The sequence below is a fragment of the Nycticebus coucang genome, chromosome 3 (assembly GCF_027406575.1).
Source record: "Nycticebus coucang isolate mNycCou1 chromosome 3, mNycCou1.pri, whole genome shotgun sequence".
Classification (NCBI taxonomy): domain Eukaryota; kingdom Metazoa; phylum Chordata; class Mammalia; order Primates; family Lorisidae; genus Nycticebus; species Nycticebus coucang.
Window position 1 is genome coordinate 24,368,593 of NC_069782.1, and position 6,871 is coordinate 24,375,463.

The 6,871-nt window shown below is 38.5% G+C and overlaps 1 pseudogene; it reads right to left on the reverse strand.

Annotated features, from left to right (window-relative positions):
• Positions 1-5,713: 5,713 nt before the first annotated feature.
• LOC128582490 (WASH complex subunit 3-like) lies at positions 5,714-6,291 on the reverse strand (annotated as a pseudogene).
• Between the last annotated feature and the right edge of the window lie 580 nt (positions 6,292-6,871).

Genomic DNA, 6,871 nt, shown 5'->3' on the forward strand with positions numbered 1-6,871 from the left:
TCTTGGAGCACAGTTACGCCCATTCCTTTAAATATTGTCTCTAACTGCTTTCACACTGTAACAGTAGAGTTAATTAGTTGTGACCAAAACCTTATAATATACAAAGCCTAAAATATTTACTATCTGATAATATTTACTGATAACTCTTTCTACTTTGTCAACTAAACCAACTACAAATATTTCTCTTCTCTCTTTCTCTATGCTATTCAGCTTCAGAGTTTGATTCTTTAGCAATTTTACCTGGAAAGGATAAAGGATATCCTAGTATTACCAGGATAGTAATACTTGCTCTGCTGACTCCATGGGTTCACCCTCCTACCATCTTAATGTTTGGGTACTCTCCCCCAAAAAACATATATGTTGAAAACATAATCACCGCTGTGATGGTTTTAGGAGGTGGGGGCTTTGGGAGGTGATAGAACATGAAGGCAGAGCCCTTATGAGTATGATTCATGCCCTTAAAAAAAGAGCAGCACCAGAGAGTTTCCTTACCCTTTCTGATAGGTCAGGCAATTCAAGACAAATCTCACCAGACACTGGAATCTGATAGTCCTTTGATCTTGGACTTCCCAGCCTTTGGAACTGTGAGAAAAAAATATTTGTGTTGTTTATAAGCCACACCGCTCATGGTATTTTGTTATAGTAGTCTATATAGATTAAGACATAGTCCTTTGCAAAAAATATTTGTCAGCCCTTAAGTTATATTTGTATATGTTCAGTCAGCTCACCCATTTCTAACTCATTCTGCTCTATTAACTTCAAAATTACCTGAAACTTTCCAGGAATTTATGATATCGTCTAAATCAGCTTAGTTCTTATCAGCATTTCACCACTACATGTAGCTGAGTTTCAGTGTTCTGTTTCCTGATACATCAGTTTCCACTTATTCATCTGGACTCTATTTTCGAAAAGAATTGTTATCTCTGCTATTGTTTTAACTCATGTTCTCATCCTTGAAGATCTATTCTTCTTTTCTTACCTTAGTATTATTTTAGTGAGGCTGGGGAATTTTTCAGTCTGTACTTTTCAGAAAATGATAAGTCACACAAAGTATTTTAAGGAGCAAAGAATTAAATTTAGGGGATATAGATGTTTAGGACACTGCGGAGTTTCAAAGATCAAGAAAAAACCCTGTTTATTCTTAAGTTCACTGTTACCTCTCAGAGAGGCAGAAAATTGCAAGAGCCACAGGAAATCACCAGCAGTGATCAAGTATGTTAGGACACTGAGTCAAGTGCAAAACTGCAAACCACCTGTAGACAGGTGCAGACCTCAGATGCACTCATGCAATGCCTCTGCACATTCCTGTTAAAGGAGCAACTAAGTCAGATCTGCTTCTCTTCTACCTCTGCCCCCAGCCTGGAACAATTCTGCAAGGGATTCTGGTAAACAGGGCACAGGGAGGATAGAGCTGTGTTGCCAGCAGTCGAGCACAAGCAGAGATAAACCATTCTTAACTTTTCAACCACTGATTTTTCCTGTCTATCATCAAGGTTTCTGTGAAGCAACTGCCATGCACTAGAAGGAACATCGCACTCTTAATCCACAGATATGGGGTGATACTTAGCGTTGTGTGACCTTGGGCAAATCATTTAGCCTTGATGCTCTGTGGGCAAATGGAGTGAGAAACAAAACAAAACAAAAACAAAAACAGTGGAAACAACCCAAATGCCCATTAATATATGAATGGGTTAATAAACTGTGTTATATGCATCCATAAGAAAAGATGGAGACTTTACATCTTTTATGTTTACCTGGATGGAGTTGAAACACATTCTTTTTAGTAAAGTATCTCAAGAATGGAAAAAATATGTATCAACTGTACTTAATACTCATATGAAATCAATATACAAACAACTACACACCCACAGGAATGATAAAACAAACATATAGTCTAGTAATAGGAAGGGGAGGGAAGGGTGGAGGAGCAAGGGTGATTGGTGGGAAGAGGGAGGGCAATTGGCGGGGTCTCACCTAATGTGCACAATGTGAGAGTCTTCAGTACACCCCCTGGGTGAAGGGCTCAACTACAACTTGAACTTTACCTCAGAAGTGAAAACAATGTAACCTAAGCATTTGGACCCTCATATTAATTTGAAAAATATTTTAAAATTAAAAAATAAAATAAACATGTATACCCTGGAGTACTACTCACCACATGTACTCAGTAATAAATTGGAACTAGTCAATTAACAGTTTGTGCTCATATAAGACTCAATGGAAATCAAATAAGGGGAATCAGGGGAGGAGGGTATGGTAAATTCACACCTAATGGGCGCAATGCACATATTCTGGGTGAAGGGCACACTGATGGCTTAAAATGCACAAATGCAAATTGTGCGACCAAATGTGTATACCCCTGTAATACTCTGAAAAACAAAAAACCACCACCACTACCACCCCACCCCAGAAATCTACTTTAGGAATTCTGTGAAGAGAATAAGATAGTGCATGTTAAATGTTTAATAAACTGTAAAATGCCACATAAATGGAAAGTATAACTATGAAGACAAATTAATTCCGGCTTACATTTCTGACTCCAAAGAACAGCAATGTATGTCTCCAGGGAATACGTCTACCTGTCAGTCTCATCCCGAACATCTGTCCTTTTTCATAGAAAAAAAAGAAAGTTATTTCAAACCCTAAGTGTAGCAAAATGTCACCATTGTGCTACATTTATATCATTCTTCATCAACCCATGGCAGATGTTCTGTCAGATAAAGAGAACCTGGGCAGCTCCAAGACTTGAGGAAAAGTGGCTCAGAGTCTATTCTGTATCACATAGCCTTGTTCTCATGCTATGTAACATTGAGGTTTCATCATGTAACCTCAAGGTTACAAGATGTCATTTTATTTTTTATAATTCTAACTGAGGTTTATTACTGGCAATATCAATCTCAAATATTAAGTATATGTTATAGCAAAAAATGAAAAGTGTTAATAGCCATCATAAAATAATAAAAATAGTACTTTCACTAATTTGGAAATGATCCCATTCTTAATTCAATGCTAGTCTTCTGTCTTGATTATAACTATTAGGATATTGAAGTGTATTGAAATAGGTAGCAGGGTTGTGACCTAATGGAGATGAATTTGTATTTGGTATTCACTCTTTCTTAGAAAGAGTGGGCCAGAATATTATGTTGGAATCATAGGAGGTGAATCTTTTTCAAAGGATGAAGAAGGAGGGCTCTCAAGTCACTGAAAGTAACTTTATTTACATATGTGGGCACCGGGTCATCATTTCATTCTCAAAAAGGTCTATTCAAAGACTATATGCTTTGAGATTTTGAAAGAAAAAGTTCCCCAAACCCTGGGAGATGCTTAGAGAAAAAGAAAAGAGTATGGTAATGCTGGGTTCATGGGAGAACAAATGTCAGAATTAACTCTGATTCAGTTAGAGCCTCCAGGAAGACTTATGCCCCAGGACAGGATGTCTCAAAGTATGATTCATAGATCTTGGGAATACATGAGGTTAAAACTTGGCGCCCATAGCTCAGTGGGTAAGGCACCTGCCACGTACACCGAGGCTGGCAGATTCGAACCTGGCCTGCGCCAGCTGAACAACAATGACAATTGCAACAAAAAATGGCTGGGCATTGTGTCAGGTGCCTGTAATTCTAGCTACTTGGGAGGGTGAGGCAAGAGAATCACCAAAGCCCAAGAGTTTGAGGTTGCTGTGAGCTGTGATGCCATGGCACTCTACCAAGGGAGACATAGTGAGACTCTGTCTCAAAAAAAAAAAAGAAAAAAACAACTATTTTTATAATATAGTAAGGCATTATTTGCCTTTTTAAAAATTTGTTGGCATTTCCTCCAATAGTACAAAAGCAATGGTGGGTCAAATTTAGCACAAATGGAGTGATTAGCACCGAATTGCCAATAATTATGATAAGCTTCACAGACACACACTCACATTTAACAAAAAGCCAGTTTCCTTTAAGAGTATCTTTGATGAAGCAACACTTCAGGTGTATGTGTTTTAGTATTTTGTGTGACTATGAGAAATACCCAGAAAAGATTAATGGCTGCCTACCAAGAAATGATGATTATCTGAGGGCAAAGCACTTATGGGACTGAGGTGCAAACTGAACTAGTTATTAATATTTTTGTCATGGAACACCATTTTTACTTAAAGGAATGACTGACAGATGAACTATAGTTGTTCTGACTTGAAGGTTCAATGGATATTTTCTCTAAAGTTAACGCCTCTGAGGACTTTCTCAGTTTTAGCGCTGAAACTTTAACAGTTTCCCAGGAGCCCCTCAGCCTTGGGCAAACTGGGATGGTTGGTCACCCTAAATGAACCTATTATTGAAAAAGAAAACAGTGAAAATACTTGTTATTGATAATATTTGAAATTTCAAGTAAAAGAGTTTTGGAAATCTTTTCTTAGCCACCATAACATTGGCAGCTTTCCAAATCTTAAAGATGTTTCCGGCAAAATGAAGGTGGTATGAATAAATGTGATATTAATAATTGTGTATTATGCCATTTTACATTGCGTAATAAGATGTATCAACTTGGGAAGATCTGCATATCCCAGTGAACCACTATTTTGCAAAAGGACAATACATGATGTTACCAAGTCTTACACAAATAAAAGATTGATTTAAAATACAAAATGGGCAGATGAACTTTAATGTAACAGAGTATACAGAGTATATAGGGTTTTGGTTGCTACATTGCAACTAAGCATTAAGAAACCCCCTACTGAGTCTGGTATAGTATCAAAAAAGAATATCCATAATTACGTGAAAAAGCAATTAAATCCTTCTCCCTTTTCCAATGCTGTGTCTGTGTGAGGAAGGATTTTCTTTAACCAACACAACAAATCATGACAAAGTGAATACAGGAACAGATATGAAAAGCTGATTGTCACCTATCAAGCCAATGAGTAAAGAGATTTTCCCAAATGCAAAAACATAGTACGCTTCTCACTAAATTTAACTTTACTTTGGAAAGTACACATACTTTTTGCAAATGTTTTTTGTTTATATTAGCATATAGTGAATTTATTGTTTCTATTTTTCAATAAATCAATAAAGAATTTTAAAATTTCTTTGTTTTCATTTCCTATGAAATAGATATCAACTAGGTACAATCCACATGCATAAAACTCTTTGGGGACCTTAATGGTTTTGAAGAGTGTAAAGAAATCCTGAGACCAAAAAGTTGAAGGACCACTGTCCTAGGAAAGGGAGCAGTCACTTAACAAATCCAAAACCTGCTGCCAGAGCGGATTGTTCCTTAGGGAGTGGCAATCAGGAGAACCTTGCCTCTACCATTTATTTCTGAAGCCTACCACCTCCTTTCTCTCCAGACTTCCATACTCTGACATTTCTCAGTTGCCATGTGACTTGTTTTCTTTAGCCAGCTCCCGTGCATTGGTCGTGATGGATCAGGACCACCTTCCCAGCCTCTAGCACCTGACCTAACAATGAGCTAGACTGGGTGCGCTGCATATCAAGTTATGCATATCCAGGGAAGCCCTGAATTCACCCCACGTACTGAGAATTGGCAGAGGCATCCGAGCATCAGCACTTTCTTTCTTTCTTTTATTTGACAGGTTATAAATGCTTTATTTTTTTTTAAACGTAGAGGAAGGTTGGTGATAGATATGTGCTCCCCTTGATGTTTTTTGGATTGTAAGTTGGAGTGCAGGCTTACTCTCATAGAATGTGAATGCTACTCATGCCCATATAATTGTAGCTTAGTCACTAAAAGAAGCTTCACTCTCTGAACTTTCTTCTGCAGTTTTTTCCCTCTCACCATCAGGCACTGGAGCATCCGGCCTCTCAAGAAGATCTGGGTCTGGTCCCTCTGATACCATTTTGTTTCTTCTTGCCATCACTGGAACCCACTTGACCCATTGTGAGATATCTGGCATATCTTGGATTGTTGGCTGCAGTTAAGATATTTTTTGCTGATACTTCACTTTCCTGTGGTCCATCGGTTTGTGCACTGCTTGTGACTGCTCTGAAGTGGCTTCAGAATGTCATCCCTTTGTGCCTCTAGTGACACATAAAGGAGATACTTCAAATGTGACATGAGCTAGGCCTGGAATAGGTGACAACTTTGCAAATAAAATATTGGAAGTCGTTTCAATTTGTTGGATATGAAGAGAAAGGCCTGCTAGTTTCTCCCCACAAACTGTAGAAAAGCAGTTAGACTCTGCACAGTGTGCGCCACACGTGGGTTTTGCAAAACCACCATTCTCTTCTGTTGAATGGCTGGCACCTTGGTCAGGTCTATGCCTGGCCTCGTGAGAGGTGGCCCATCCTCACCCATCCCAGCAGGCCAGCATCAGTGCTTTGAAATTCTTGGCCATACCCCTAAATGGAATGTAAAAAGGACACCAAATTAACTTAGGGAGAGGGTCATCCTTTCCACAAAATTGAGAACACATGTTTCTCTGTCTTCTTAGTCAAGGTCCTCACACAAAGACATGTCTGGTGGCTATACATTAACACATTGCTTTAAAGATGATAGAATACGAAGGAAAAATAATATCATATCTGCCTTTTTCTTATTAAATATTAAGAGTAAATTCATTTCTTCCCTTCTTATCTTCTATTTCATCTGCCCTGTCAGTTCTCAGTCCTAGATCAAACCAAACTTTCCCTTTCTCTGCCCCATTCTACAAGTATGGACTGCAGCTTCAGACAATGCCATAACTGTGCCGACTGCAACGTAGCATATTATCCTTAGAGAGGTGGTTTCCAAGGCCAGCAGCACTCACATACTATTCAGCGATTTCTTGCTTTGCCCCTGGCCAGAGCCCTCTATCTTCTATACTATGTTTTAGGGAGACATATTCAATAGAGCTCAGTTACCTGTGGCAGTGAAAAAAGGTCTTAAGGACAATACT